Source organism: Sciurus carolinensis, chromosome 5 (assembly GCF_902686445.1).
Source record: "Sciurus carolinensis chromosome 5, mSciCar1.2, whole genome shotgun sequence".
NCBI lineage: Eukaryota > Metazoa > Chordata > Mammalia > Rodentia > Sciuridae > Sciurus > Sciurus carolinensis.
In genome coordinates, this window is record NC_062217.1 from 54339792 (window position 1) to 54356053 (window position 16262).

The following is a 16262-nucleotide window of genomic DNA, read 5'->3' on the forward strand; positions in this document are numbered from 1 at the left end:
AGAACATTCAGAAGTGCATATTGCAGAGAACAGCATTTGAAAAGGGCTTGGTATGGTTTGTACTTGGTTTGTCCTCCAGTAGTCCACGCACTGGAAAATCAGAGTTCACCGAAGCTACGGTGGGAGGTAGGATCTTAAAGAGATGGGGCCTCATGAGAGGTTCTTAAGAGATTAAAAAGCTTCTCAAGCAACTAGTGGGTAGTTCTCACAAAAGTGTTGTTGTGAAAGCCTGACCCCACTCAGTCTCCCTCTTTCCAGGTTCAAGATGTGATCACTTGCTCTCACATACACACTCCTGTCTTTGCCAAGCATCAGAACACCCTCGGAAGGCACCACTCCCCTAAACCTCCCAAATTGAGCTAAAACCCTCTTTTCTTAAAAGTTAACCATCCTGATATTTTGATACAGTATTGATAAACTGACTAAACCAGAGCCACAGATGAGAAGGAATATGGCACATTTGAAGAGTCTGAGTGACTTCAAAATAAAAGTGTGTATGTGTTGATGAGAGCAAGTAAGGAAAGCAGGAAAATACAAATCTGAAAAGACTATGAAAAAAAATGCAAGTTATGCCATGTAACAGAAATACAATTTTGACTCTAAACTGGATGAGATATGATTACATATACATTTTAGAAAGCTCCTATGTGGTGTGGATAAAAGATTAGAGCAAGGGTAATAACAGAAGCATAAAGAGCAATTTGAAAAACTGTGGCAATAATTCAGGTAGGGAAATGAGACAACGTGAACTGAGGTTGTGCCCCAGGAATGGAGATAATGGACTGAGTGGGGTTAGAGACCCATGTGACGCCATTATTTGAGACAGGTCAGAAAAAATGAGAAGCAGATAATTGCTTCGGTTTTGGACAAAATGAGTGTAAAGCTTCTAAGTAATATTCAAGTGGAAATGTCCTGAAAAGAGGTAGATTTACACAGATGTGGAACTATAGTTCTAAGCTTTTCATTAATGCCCCCTAAAGAGCCTTTTAGGTATATTGTGCCTAATTGTCTATAACTAGGAAATGTTAAAACCGCAAGTATACTACATTTATATTAATGTACTGTATATATAGATGTGCTTTATATATAAATGCAGTAAAATATGAGTTTTTTGCTCCCTAAGAATCAACTTTCTATCCCTCAAGGGTGATAATGTCCTTGTTGAGAATACATGAGTAGACCTGAGTACATGGAGGAATGGACTGATCTTGGAGCACCAATTTGTGAGCTCTCCACTTCAAGTCAATTAGCTGATCAGATGAACCTTGATTGGTATGTAGGATGGAAAAAAAAAAAATACAGGCTTCAGAAGAACAGATTTGACCAATCCTAATCGAAAGTGGCCAATCAGAAACTAGAAATTATGATGTTAAATCTAAGCAGGGAATAGCTGGGGTTTCATGTAATAATTGGCAGTAGGGAGTGCTGGGCCTAGAGTTGTATGAACACAGGGCTAATAGATAACCCAAGCACCACACCAAAAAGAAATGATTGCTGGCACTTTAAAAAGTAGACTGTGTGAACACGTAAGTCATTATTTGATACTTAATTTAAAAGAAATAGATTTCACAATATCTAAATTTTTAGAAGTGTACTGTTAAAAAAAAATGAAGACATTACTAGCTAGACAACTAGCATGTATGTTTAGTAATGCTAAACATACCCTTAACAAGTTAATAGCCTTGGGCAAGTTATTGGACTTTAGTTTGCACACAGGTAAAAATAAAAGAATGGAACTCAACATATAAATGTTAACTCTAAATTCATTTTCAATTCCAAAATTACACATTATAGTAGATTTGGGTATACACAGGCATAGTGAAATAACAAAATAAAACAAACAGAATAAAAATGAAAAAAACCTAGCTTTTGAAGTTATTTTTGCATGCCTGGGTCAATTGAAATTTTTCTATGGGTTTCAGTTTTTACATATAAACCTGAGAATGCTAATCTAATCTGTAACATTTTTACAACTTTGTCGTTTCATTCATACTATAATTTTAAACAGATAAGGCCCCCCTGAAAGCAGCAAACTTTCATAAATATAATAGAGCTAGCATAAAAGCTGCCCTCTGTTTTGTTAAGAAGTACCCTAATACCAAAGTTCCTTTTCTCCTTTGTATCAGTGATTACTTGAAGAGTACTGTTCCTTCTTTCCATGGACTCTCAGTTACTGTTACCCCACCTCATAAAAGGACAATATACTCCCTATCTCAAGAAAGGAGAAACTATGTAAGTGACCTGTGGGGAAAAATGAATAAAACACAAATGCCATCTCCTTCTGTAATGTGTAGAGCCTGAAAGATTTCTAGAAAGATCTGTAATATAGCTAAACATCCAACAACTACTAAGATTCATATATTGAAATATCTCTACGATGAAACAACAAGTGGATAGATCTCAATCTTTATTCATGAGCAATTATAATTGAAAATTATAATTCTGAAACACAATATAGTTTACAATATCTACCAGTTTAATAAATGTTAAGTACTTCTGGTCAAACACAGATTCAACTTATTCAGAGACAATATAAAGCTAGCAGTAATTTAGGAAGGGGGCTAATTTAGCACAGGCTGTCATATTAAAATCGCCCACTAATTAGCAGGCCACACATTGGTAAGAAACTAATATTAGAAAGTATATTCACTGAATAGTAATAGAAGAATACTTCTCCCATTGTTCCTAAATCTGTGTTTAATAACTGTGAGATTAAAAAAAAAAAATCACTCACACTTCCAAACAAATCTGAAACTAAACTTAATGAATAAAAAGCCCAGATAAGAAGCATTTGGTTGATGATTCATAGTGTCTCAGTTATAAACCATTCTGCAGCTCTAAATCCCAGGGCAGAGATTCTTCATTCATGTTCTAGCATTCTTAGGAAAAGTTCACAATGCTACCAGGGTAGTCTTTCTGCCTCAATTGTTCTTCTCTTTCTCCTTCCCCCATAATCCCTTCTAAAATAAATAAATAAAAAGGAAGTATCCCCCAAAAATGAAAGAGTGTGCACATGTGCACACAAAACGTATTTAGCAACAACTACATCTACTCGCTCCACATACGTTTTTCACTTTTGTGGTAGACATTAACAACTAAAGAAGGCAAAGTCTGTTTCTACTAATCAGTCATATCATAAGAAGTGACTAATATAGAACAAGTAAAGCTTGGGAGACAGTGTTAACTTTATTGGAATTAAGAACAACTTAAATATATTTTGTAATAATAGCTCTTGGAAAGAAAATGAAACAAGTATTTGCTTTAAAACTTTGTTCCCGTTAAAAAATATGATTTATCCAAATTTTAACAGACAGAGCTTGATAGGATTTCTTTTGTATTACTGTTAAGAGATTTATCTGACTGATGAGTAATCATCACCATTAAACAGAATTTCTTATTCATGTATTATTTCTTTAAAGTACATTTAATGTGGCATAAATGTCAAATAAACAAAAAGATGGATGGAGTTTCTCCAGTCACTCTGCTCCTTCCAGACAAATAATGTTAAAAGCAGATCCTATAATAAATCATGGCCTAGTTGTTGGTCTGGAGTAAAACTCCCTTGTAGATACAAAGCAAGGGTCTAGAATATGTTTAAAGTATTAAGCATGAATTTGGATGACATTTAAAGAAGATCCCATTATTTCAGTCATATGAAGAAAATTCTTAAAATAAAAACTAAGTAGCTTCTTCATTATCTTTAGAATCCAAAAAACTATCACCCATTACTCTTTGAAAAATAAAAGGGTACTTTAAGAATACTGTCGAGTTAATAATTCTCCACATTATAGTCTTTTAATTTAAGCATCATCATGGCACTGTCACTTTAGATTTGGTAGACTTTTTTTTTTTTTTGGGTGCTGGGGATCAAACCCAGGGCCTTGTGCTTACAAGGCAAGCACTCTACTGACTGAGCTATCTCCCCAGCCCCTAGATTTGGTAGACTTTGGTGAACACCAGAAACATGACAAAATTCTGAGAATCTGGTAATGACCTCATGATTTTCTAGAAGATTCCAACCTGTGATATTAATATTGAGCATGACAGCAAGAGTTCTTATTCATTTGGCATTTGGTATGAAACAGGGACTAACCAAATGACACAGCATATGTTAAGTGCTTAAAACACTTCCTATAACGAAGCAACTAGAATTACAACCATTATTTAGATGTAAGAACAGGTATAGAGAAATCAGGTTGCTTACGTAAGATTACACATCTATTACCTGGTAGAACAAAATGTGATCCCATGTCCATGTGAGGATAACACTGTTAACCACCTAAGAATACACTTCTTTTAACAAAAATCTTTAGTGTAGCTTTTCACTAGAAGTCAAAAGAAACAAAATTCTCAAATGTATAACATACAAAAATAGTAGTAAAAATAACAAGAGTATCTAGGCAATTTAAAAAACTAATGCCCCCTAAATCCTGCAAATTCAAGCCTGGAAAGTCTCTATAAGCAGAGAGTGTCTTCCTGAGGCCATTTTTAGTTCCAAGAGCATGACATTCTTTCTATTGTTTTATGTAAAACATGTGCAAAATAGCACCTGAATCCCATCATTCAAGCAACTAGCATTTACATGTTTCTATCACATTACTGCTGACAAAAGATTATATCAAAATGGTTGGAGGAAGAGAGATCTATAAAGTTTAGCCTTTGACGAACTTACACAAGTTCACTTTGGTATCATATTCCATCTCAATCCTTTGCAGAATCAAGTGAATAGCATCTCTGGAAATAAATTCAAGGTATCCACATGAAAATGGATGTGTGAAGATGTACTGACAAACAGCATGTTCTTTTTGCTGAGGTGGGAAGCTCAAAAAGTCAATGTGCCAGTTCCAATTCACTGGTGTCACTGACCACCACTATAGAACAGATGTTTTCTTTTGTAGGTGTGTACAAGAGTGAGTATACAGGAAAAATAATCACTATGCTACAAGGGTTTTCAAAAAGACTGGGTTATCCCTCCAATATGAGTGGAAGTAAAAAATCTTGAAATAAAACAAGATGTTTATGCCACTTTCACAGTCATTACTACCTATAATAAAATTTTAATAATGATTTTGAAGATATAAATCAAATTGATAATAGTAGATAATATAAATATTATACCAATCACACACGATATTCATACATAATACTTATAGTAACTGCTTAATTTATGTTTTAAAATAATGAGAGTTAAAATACTAAATGATCAAAAAGAGGTTTGACATAATGAGGACTTCTGTATTACTATAGACTGGTTTCTACCACTTTTGCTGAATTATATCTTAACATATTTCTCTTGAATTTCAACAGCTGAAATTTTTAAATGAAAAGAAATTTTCCATTTCAGAAATTGAGCTATCACATTATTTACTCTATGTTTACTATTGTGCGTATTTATACTTTCCCCCTTTTCAGACAAAAAAATTAAAGTTCAATGTTCTTTATAAAAAGAACTATCAATTCCTTTTAAAATTTAGAAGTGAGAAATTACTTTTACAACAGAAAAATGGGAAAAGAGTTGAAATAAATAATTCATAAATGAATAAATACAATTAGAATACAAATACATAGCAAAACCCTAAGCTCTTTGGTGATCAAAGGTACAAGTACAACATATTTTTCACCAATAACATCAGCCCCTTCCACCAAAGACAAAAACTCTAACCAAGAACAACTAAGTAGGGTGGGTTGCAGTGAGACTGACATTTTCAAATGCCATTATAGGGATATGCAAATTAGAAAAATTCTCCATGAAACAGTTGAGTAATACATGCCAATAATTATTAAAATATTCTTGAGGTAGTTTCAGAGAACTCACTGGGGTCCAATGTTATTTAAACAAAGCTGGTAACTCAAATGTTATTTTAGAACACTAATAATCTAATACAACAAAATTTTCATAAGAATAAGTAATAAAAATTGAAGTAAATGCTAGATATATAGTTAGTATAAATGGGTCAAGTACATTAATTTTAAACTAAGCAAATTGTCACCTTTAATTTTTTATGTTAACAGAATCCTTTTTAAGGACATTTTAATTTTATAGAATAATAAGCAGAATACAGAGAGTTCCTATACACCCTTACCATTGGAACAAGTTCTGCTATTAACATTTTGCATTAGTGTGTTATGTCTATTACAAATAACATACCAATACTGACACTATTGTTGACTTAGAGTTCCGAGTCCACATTAGGCTTGACTCTTTGTGTTCTACAATACTATGTATAAAAAAATTAAAATGTTATGAATCCATCATTAGAGTGACATACAGAACAGTTCCTCCAACCTAATCTTTCTACCCTCTCCCCAGAACCCTTTGCAAACACTGATCTTAACTGGTTTTATATTTCTCTCTTTAGAACATGTATTATGTAGACATTTCAGGCTTTTTTTCTTTTTCACTTAGAAATGTGAATTTAAGTTAGCATTGTATCTTTCCTTGGCTTTAGAGGGCATTTAGTTTGAACACCAAAGTAATATTCCACTGTAAGAACATACCAGGGTTTATCTAGTCACTATTAAAGGACATCTTATAATTGCTGTCAAGTTTTGGGATTATGAATAAAGTTGCATTAAACTAACGAAGGTTTTTGCATAGGCCTAAGTTTTCAACTAATTTGGGTACATAGATAGCTAAGAGTGTGACAATTGTGTAAACGTATATGTAGTTTTCCAACTGCCAGTTTTCCAAACTGGATATACCATTTTTCTCTCCCACTAACAATGAATAAGTGCTCCTGCCGCACTAAGTCCTCATGAGCATTTTACGTCAGCGTTTCGTTTTCAGTCATTTTAACAGGTATAGTGGTGTCTCACTATTTTTATTACTTAATAATTCCCTAATGACATGTGATGTTCCATATGGTAGGGGTGGAAAACTCCATCTCTATTGACTTCGGGTTCTATCTGGGTTTGACAATCAAACTGGCATAGGCGAGATAAACAGGAGAAAAGCATAAATTTCAAGTGGCACAAGAGCCCTGGTAAGGAAATAAAGACTCAAAGCAGCAGCTAACACCAGTTACTTGTGTATTGGATTAGACACAGAATATTCAATGGTGGTAAAAATAACTAAATTATGTGGAAAGATGCAAAAGATGAGTTATTTTTAACAAAGTTGATAAAGAATTTTCTCAATTTCTATTTCTCATCCTTGAAAATGAAGAAAGTGTTTTTTTGTTTGTTTTTGTTTTAAATACAGGTATGGCACTTTTTACTTCACAATGTCATCTTTTGGTTTTAAGAAAAAGCATGGAACCAAACTGATCTTTTCACACCTGCTACCTTTCACGTGTCTTTAACTTACATAGTCCATATGCCAGCATAGAGCATTTTAACCCTACAACATTTTTTCATTAGGATTATTTGCCATTTGTAAATCTTGTTTTTGATCACTTTTCAACTCGTATTACCAAGTGTTAAAAGTTCTTTATTTTAAATAAAAGTCTTTGATCAGGTGTTTTGCAAAGATTTTCAACCAGTCTGTCGCTTATGTTTTCCTTAACTACTTTTCACAAACAGAAATTTGAATGAAGCTCATTTATCAATTTTCTTCTTAGATAGATTATACTTTTAGTATTATATCTAAATGAACAGAAAGGCATTGCAAAATTCAAGGTCATATAGGTTTTATGTAATAAACTCCTCTGTACATAGTATAACTTCAGCCGGCTGTAGTAGACTGCTATAATCCTAGTGACTCAAAAGGCTAAGGCAGAGGAATTGTAAATTCAAGGCTAGCCTGTGCAACTTAGTCAGACCTTGTCTCAAAATAAACAATTAAAAGGGCTGAAGGGGAGGTATAGATCAGGGGTAAAGTCTCCCTGGATTCAAAACCTAGCACCAAAACAAACAAACAAAAAAGTACAATGTTTCAAGTAGGTCTATGATACATTAGAGTTAGTTTTTTCAGAAAGACATGAAGTATGTTAACATTCATTTAGGTCTTTTTTTGGGGGGTTGGGGAAGGCAGAATGTGAAGAATGTTCAAGTGTTCTGCACCTTTTCTTTAAGAGACTATTTCTACCTTGATATACCTTTATTCATTTGTGTAGACTTTATTTATGTGGGTCTATTTCTGGGCTTTCTGCTCTGTTCCACTGCTCTTTCTTTCTCACTCCCCCACTCCCCACCAAATACCACAATGTTCTGATCACTGTAGCTTTACACTAAGTCTTAAAGTCAGGTGGTATCAGAACCTCTTTCTTAGTTGTTGTTCTTAACTATTGAGTTGGCTCTTCTGAGTCTTTTGCTTCTCCATATAAACTTGGAAATCATTTGTCAACAACCACAAAATAACTTGCTAAGACTTTGGGTCACTATGTTGAATCTAAATGTCAAACTAGGAAGAAGTAACATCTTAAAAATATTGAGTCTTTTCAAGAACATGGAATTCTATATCTTCACTAGATCATTTTTGGTTGCTTGCATCAATTTTTTATAGTTTTCTTTATATAGATCTTATATGTATTAAGTTAATATCTACTTTTTGGGGGGAGTGAGGAAATGATATTCTAATTCTCAATTACTGATGAAAACAAAACCAAATGAGTTTGTCATGTCTTGAAACTTTGTTAAAACTTTGATAATTACAGGACTTTTTTTTCTGTCGATTTGAGGGGAGGGCTCTATAGACAATCATTTCATCTACGAACATTTTTCTTCATTACTAACCTGGACACCTCTATGTTCTCTTTTGTTTTATTGTACTAATCAGGATTTGTATATGATACTGTATAAGAGAGGTGAGAGAAGACAATCTTGCCTTGTTCCTCAACATCTGAGAAAAGCATACAGTTCCTTAAGTAAGCTACAGAGTTTTTGAAATTGACTTGAGGAAGATTCCCCTCTGTTGCAAGTTTATTGAGAATTTTTATCATGAATGAGTATCGAATGTATCAAATGTCTTTTTCTACATGCATTGATAAGAGTTTTATTCTTTAGTTTGTTGATGTGATGAATTACATGGATTTTGAAATGTTGAACTAAATTGGTCTCACACAATGAGATTACTCCATCTGCTTAATATTTCCCAGAAAAAATGTAGAGAATTAAATAATGAAACTATCTGGACCTTATTCTTCATGTTATAGAAGATGAATAAATTATTTGACCTAGGCCTCTACTTCTTGTGTAAGTTCTGTGACACATTGTCTTCCAAGAAACTGGTCCATTTCAACAAGACTACCAAATTTGTGATCACTGAGTTGTTCATAATATTCTTTGTTATTCTTTTCATTTCCATGGGATCAGCAATGATAGTCTGTCTTTCTTTTCTGATATGGTAAGCTGTATCTTCTCATTTTTTTCCTAGGGTTAGTTACAATAGAGATTGATCAATGTTATTCATCATTTTAAGAATAAGATTTTTGTTTCATTAATTTTCTCTATTTCATGTTTTCAATTCCATTGATATCTGCTCTAATGTATATTAATTTTTTTTGTTTGCTTACTTAAGATTTCATTTGCTCTTTTTCTACTTTCCTAAGGTTAAATTTAGAACTCTCTTCTTATCTAAGACATTCAATGCTATAAATTTCCCTCTAAATATTGTATTCAGCCCCTACTGAGAGCCTTTCTGATCAAAACAAGCTCCAAGACCCAGAGCCAGCGCGGCATACTCTGGCCCGCAAGCGGCTTCAGGGACCAGGACAGGGCAGCCAGCGACCTCCCCAAGCAGCCTGGAACCCTGTGGTGGGAGGTGCCTTTCAAGGCTAGCTACTTGGAACAGACCGCCCAGTGAGAGCATTTCTACATAGAGACAGCCACAAGGTCCCTGAGCCAACAGAGAGCTTCCATCCCCACGCAGCATCTGGGATCAGGGCAGGGCAGCCAGAGACTTCTTCAGGCGGCTCTGCCCACTCCGGCCGCAGGCTCTTTCCACGGGGTGCGATCCAAGATGGCGGACTAGAGGGGGACTGCAACCCCAGTCGCTCCAGAACCCAGGAGTTAAGAAGGGGAGGCATTGAGAGACTCGGACCAGAATAGAGCCACGGGTGAGTCTGCCCACTGGGTAAAGTTCGGCCCGGGTGGCAGGCCCAAATAGAGGTGGCTTATCGGAGCAGGGCAGGGCAGCTAGAGTCTTCCACAGACAGCCCTGCGCACTCCGGTGCTGGGCCCCTCCCACACAGCCAGCTTCTCCAGGTTCTCCGAGCAGGCCCCCTACTGAGAGCCTTTCTGATAAGAACAAGCTCCAAGTCCCAGAGCCAGCACAGCATACTCTGGCCCGTAAGCGGCTTCAGGGACCAGGACAGGGCAGCCAGCGACCTCCCCAAGCAGCCTGGAACCCTGCGGTGGGAGGTGCCTTTCAAGGCTAGCTTCTTGGAACAGACCGCCCAGTGAGAGCTTTTCTACATAGAGACAGCCACAAGTCCCCGAGCCAACAGAGAGCTTCGATCCCCAAGCAGCATCTGGGATCAGGGCAGGGCAGCCAGAGACTTCTTCAGGCAGCTCTGCCCACTCCGGCCGGAAGCTCTTTCCACGGGGCGATCCAAGATGGCGACCTAGAGGGACTACATCTCCAGTCGCTCCAGACCCCAGGACTCAAGAAGGGGAGTCATCGAGAGACTTGGACAAAAATAGAGTCACGGGGTGAGTCTCCCCCACTGGGCAAAACTTGGCCTGGGCGCCAGGCACAGATAGGGGTAGGGTTATCATAGCAGGGTAGGGCAGCTAGAGTCTTCCCAAGGTAGCCTTCCACACTCCAGTGGTGGGCTTCCCCCACATGGCCAGCTGCACGGTGCAGGCCCACAGTGAGAGCATTTCCGCACAGAGCCAGCTGGAACCAGTAGGGGCTAGGGGCACCTTTCTTCGGAAGCACTGCATTATCAAGTTCCTCCAAGACTTAAGGCTACTGAAGGCTGGGAGTTGATACACTGGAAATCTACCGGGACACTATAAGTCAATAAAGGAAATCTGCAATATCTCAGATTCCCACTGATATCTGACCAATATGAGAAAACAAGGGAAGAAAATGTCCCAAACAAACCTAGATACTACATCAATAAAACCCAATGACAACACAGCAGAAGAAATGTCAGAAAGGGAGTTCAGAATGTACATAATTAAAACAATCAGAGAAGCAAATGAGGAGATGAAAGAGCAAATGCAGGCATTGAAGGAGGAGATGAAAGAGCAAATGCAGGCATTAAATGATCGCACCAATCAACAGTTAAAATACCAAATACGGGAATCAAGAGATCATTTCAATAAAGAGTTAGAGATACTGAAAAAAAACAAACTGAAATACTTGAAATGAAGGAAACAATAAACCAAGTTAAAAACTCTATACAAAGCATAACCAATAGGATAGAACACCTGGAAGACAGAACCTCAGACATTGAAGACAAAATATTTAATCTTGAAAACAAAGTTGGCCAAACAGAGAAGATGGTAAGAAATCATGAACAGAATCTACAAGAAATATGGGATATCACGAAAAGGCCAAATTTGAGAATTATTGGGAGTGAGGAAGGCTTAGAGAAACAAAGTAAAGGAATGAACAATCTATTCAATGAAATAATATCAGAAAACTTCCCAAATCTGAAGAATGAAATGGAAAACCAAGTACAAGAGGCTTATAGGACTCCAAATATACAAAATTACAACAGACCCACACCAAGGCACATTATTATGAAGATACCTAACATACAAAATAAAGACAGAATTTTAAAGGCCGCAAGAGAAAAGAATCAAATTACATTCAGAGGGAAACCAATAAGAATATCAGCAGATTTTTCAATCCAGACCCTAAAAGCTAGAAGGGCCTGGAACAACATTTACCAAGCCCTGAAAGAAAATGGATGCCAACCAAGAATCTTATACCCAGCAAAACTTAACTTCTAATTTGACGATTAAATAAGATCCTTCCATGAAAAACAAAAGCTAAAGGAATTTGCAAAAAGAAAGCCAGCATTACAGAACATTCTCAGCAAAATATTCCATGAGGAAGAGATGAAAAACAATGATGCAAATCAGCAACAGGAGGTGCTAGCCTAAAGGAATACCCAAATAAAGGAGAAACCAAATCATGTCAAAGAACAAATACGAGTCAAATGACTAGGAATACAAATCATATCACAATAATAACCCTGAATGTTAATGGCCTGAACTCGTCAATCAAAAGACATAGACTGGCAGATTGGATTAAAAAGAAAAATCCAACAATATGCTGCCTGCAACAGACTCATCTTATAGAAAGAGATACCCATAGACTAAAGGTGAAAGGATGGGGAAAAACATACCATGCACACGGACACAGCAAAAAAGCTGGAGTATCCATTCTCATTTCAGATAATGTGGACTTCAAGCCAAAACTAGTCAGAAGGGATAAAGAAGGACATTACATGCTGCTTAAGGGAAGCATAAATCAGCAAGACATAACAATCATAAATATCTATGCCCCGAACATTGGCTCATCCACGTACATCAAACAAATCCTTCTTAATTCCAGAAATCAAATAGACCACAACACAATAATACTAGGTGATTTTAACACACCTCTCTCACCACTGGATAGATCGTCCAAACAAAAATTGAAAAAAGAAACCATAGATCTCAATAACACAATCAACAATTTAGACTTAACGGACATATATAGAATATACCATCCAACAAAGAACGAATACACTTTCTTCTCAGCAGCACATGGATCCTTCTCTAAAATAGACCATATTTTATGCCACAAAGCTACTGTTAGCAAATACAAGAAGATAGAGATACTACCTTGTACTCTATCAGATCATAATGGGTTGAAATTAGAAATAAATGATAGAATAAAAAACAGAAACTTCTCAAATACCTGGAGATTAAATAATACACTATTATATGATGAATGGATAACAGAAGACATCAGGAGGGAAATAAAAAAATTCTTAGAAGTAAACGAGAACAAAGACACATCATATCAAAATCTCTGGGACACTATGAAAGCAGTACTGAGAGGAAGATTTATTTCATGGGGCACATTCAAAAAAAGAAGTAGAAATCAACAAATAAACGTCTTAACACTACAGCTCAAAGCCCTAGAAAAAGAAGAGCAGACCAATACCAAAAGTAGTAGAGAACAGGAAATAGATAAAATAAGAACGGAAATCAACGAAACTGAAACAAAAGAAACAATTGGAAAAATTAACAAAATAAACAGTTGGTTCTTTGAAAAAATAAACAAAATTGATAAACCCTTAGCCATACTAACAAAGAGAAAGAGGGAGAAAACTCAAATTACTAAAATTCGGAATGAACAAGGAAATATCACAACAGACACAAGTGAAATACAAAACAATTAGAAGTTATTTTGAAGATCTATACTCCAACAAAACAGAAAACCTCGAAGACATCAACAAATTTCTAGAGACATATGAATTACCTAAACTGAACGGGGAGGACATACACAACTTAAATAAACCAATTTCAAACAATGAAATAGAGGAGGTCATCAAAAGCCTACCAACAAAGAAAAGTCCAGGACCACATGGGTTCTCAGCCGAGTTCTACAAAACCTTTAAAGAAGAGCTCATTCCAATACTCCTCAAACTATTCCATGAAATAGAAGAGGAGGGAACCCTCCCAAACTCATTCTATGAAGCAAATATCACCCTGATACCTAAACCAGACAGAGACACATCGAGGAAAGAAAATTTCAGACCAATATCCTTAATGAACATCGACGCAAAAATTCTCAACAAAATTTTAGCAAATCGCATACAAAAACATATTAAAAAGATAGTGCACCATGATCAAGTGGGTTTCATCCCAGGGATGCAAGGTTGGTTCAACATCAGGAAATCAATAAATGTCATTCACCATATCGACAGACTTAAAGTTAAGAATCACATGATTATTTCAATAGATGCAGAAAAAGCATTCGATAAAATACAGCATCCCTTCATGCTCAAAACACTAGAAAAAATTGGGGTAGTGGGAACATTCCTTAACATTATAAAGGCCATCTACGCTAAGCCCATGGCTAATATCATTCTAAATGGTGAAAAACTGAAAGCGTTCCCCCTAAAAACTGGAACAAGGCAGGGATACCCTCTTTCACCACTTCTATTCAACATCGTCCTTGAGACTCTAGCCAGAGCAATTAGACAAACCAAAGAAATTAAAGGGATACGAATTGGAACTATCCCTGTTCGCTGACGACATGATTATATATTTAGAGGAACCTGGAAATTCCACCAGAAAACTTTCAGAACTCATAAGTGAATTCAGTAAAGTAGCAGGTTACAAGATCAATGCTCATAAATCCAATGCATTTTTGTACATAAGTGATGAATCCTCAGAAAGAGAATTTAGGAAAACTACCCCATTCACAATAGCATCGAAAAAAATAAAATACTTGGGAATCAATCTCACAAAAGAGGTGAAAGACCTCTACAATGAGAACGACAGAACACTAAAGAAAGAAATTAAAGAAAACCTTAGAAGATGGAAAGATCTCCCATGTTCCTGGATAGGCAGAATTAATATTGTCAAAATGGCCATACTACCTAAAGTGCTATACAGATTCAATGCAATTCCAATTAAAATCCCAATGATGTACCTTGCAGAAATAGAGCAAGCAATTACGAAATTCATCTGGAAGAATAGAAAACCTAGAATAGCTAAAGCAATCCTAAGTAGCAAGAACGAAGCAGGGGGTATTGCAATACCAGATCTTCAACTCTACTACAAAGCAATAGTAACAAAAACCGCATGGTATTGGTACCAAAATAGACAGGTAGATCAATGGTACAGAATAGAGGACATGGACACAAACCCAAATAAATACAATTTTCTCATACTAGACAAAGGTTCCAAAAATATGCAATGGAGAAAAGATAGCCTCTTCAACAAATGGTGCTGGGATAACTGGAAAACCATATGCAACAGAATGAAATTAAACCCCTATCTCTCACCCTTCACAAAACTCAACTCAAAATGGATCAAGGACCTTGGAATCAGACCAGAGACCCTGCAGATTATAGAAGAAAAAGTAGGTCTAAAATCTTCAACTTGTTGGCTTAGGATCAGACTTCCTTAACAGGACTCCCATAGCACAAGAAATAAAAGCGAAAATCAACAACTGGGATAGATTCAAACTAAAAAGCTTTCTCTCAGCAAAGGAAACTATCAGCAATGTGAAGAGAGAGCCTACAGAGTGGGAGAATATCTTTGCCAACCATACTTCAGATAGAGCGCTAATTTCCAGAATCTATAAAGAACTCAAAAAATTCTACACCAAGAATACAAATAATCCAATCAACAAATGGGCTAAGGAAATGAACAGACACTTCACAGAAGAAGATATACAAGCAATCAACAGATATATGAAAAAATGTTCAACATCCCTAGTAATAAGGGAAATGGAAATCAAAGTCACCCTAAGATTTCATCTCACCCCAATTAGAATGGCAATTATCAAGAACACAAGCAACAATAGGTGTTGGCAAGGATGTGGTGAAAATGGAACACTCATACATTCCTGGTGGGGTTGCAAATTAGTGCAGCCACTCCGGAAAGCAGTATGGAGATTCCTCAGAAAGCTTGGAATGGAAACGCCATTTGACCCAGCTATCCCACTCCTTGGCCTATACCCAAAGGACTTAAAATCAGCATACTACAGAGATACAGCCACATCAATGTTCACTGCTGCTCAATTCACCATAGCCAGATTGTGGAACCAACCTAGATGCCCTTCAGTTGATGAATGGATAAAGAAAATGTGGCATATATATACAATGGAATATTACTCCGCAATGAAGAATGATCAAATTATGGCATTTGCAGGCAAATGGATGAAATTGGAGAATATCATGCTAAATGAGATAAGCCAATCTCAAAAAACTAAAGGACGAATGATCTCGCTAATAAGAGGATGAGGACATATATTGGGGGGTGGGAAGGGTTAGCATTAGGTTTAGGGTTAGGTTTAGGGTTAGGAATAAGGAGTGTGGTAAGAATGAAGGAAAGAAGGACTGTATAGAGGGAAAAGAGCGGTGGGAGGGGTGGGGGGGAAGGGAAAAGAAAAAAAAAATGAATCAAACATCATTGCCCTATGTAAATGTATGATTACACAAATGGTATGCCTTGACTCCATGTACAAATAGAGAAACAACATGTATCCCATTTGTATACAATAATAAAAAAACATATATTGTATTCATTGAAACATTTTGATAAGGTATATTTTCAATTTAATGATTTATAGTGGTAGATGAAGCATTAATTTTAAATATTTTTAAAACAGAAATAAATGCAGGAACTTGTGAATTTTCCAT

General features: G+C 36.1%; 1 protein-coding gene across 6 annotated transcripts in view; it reads right to left on the bottom strand.

The window, feature by feature from the left end:
* The window catches only part of Diaph3 (diaphanous related formin 3), a 545588-nt gene that overhangs the window by 194684 nt on the left and 334642 nt on the right, over window positions 1-16262 (bottom strand). The gene's annotated exons all lie outside the window — the stretch shown is intronic.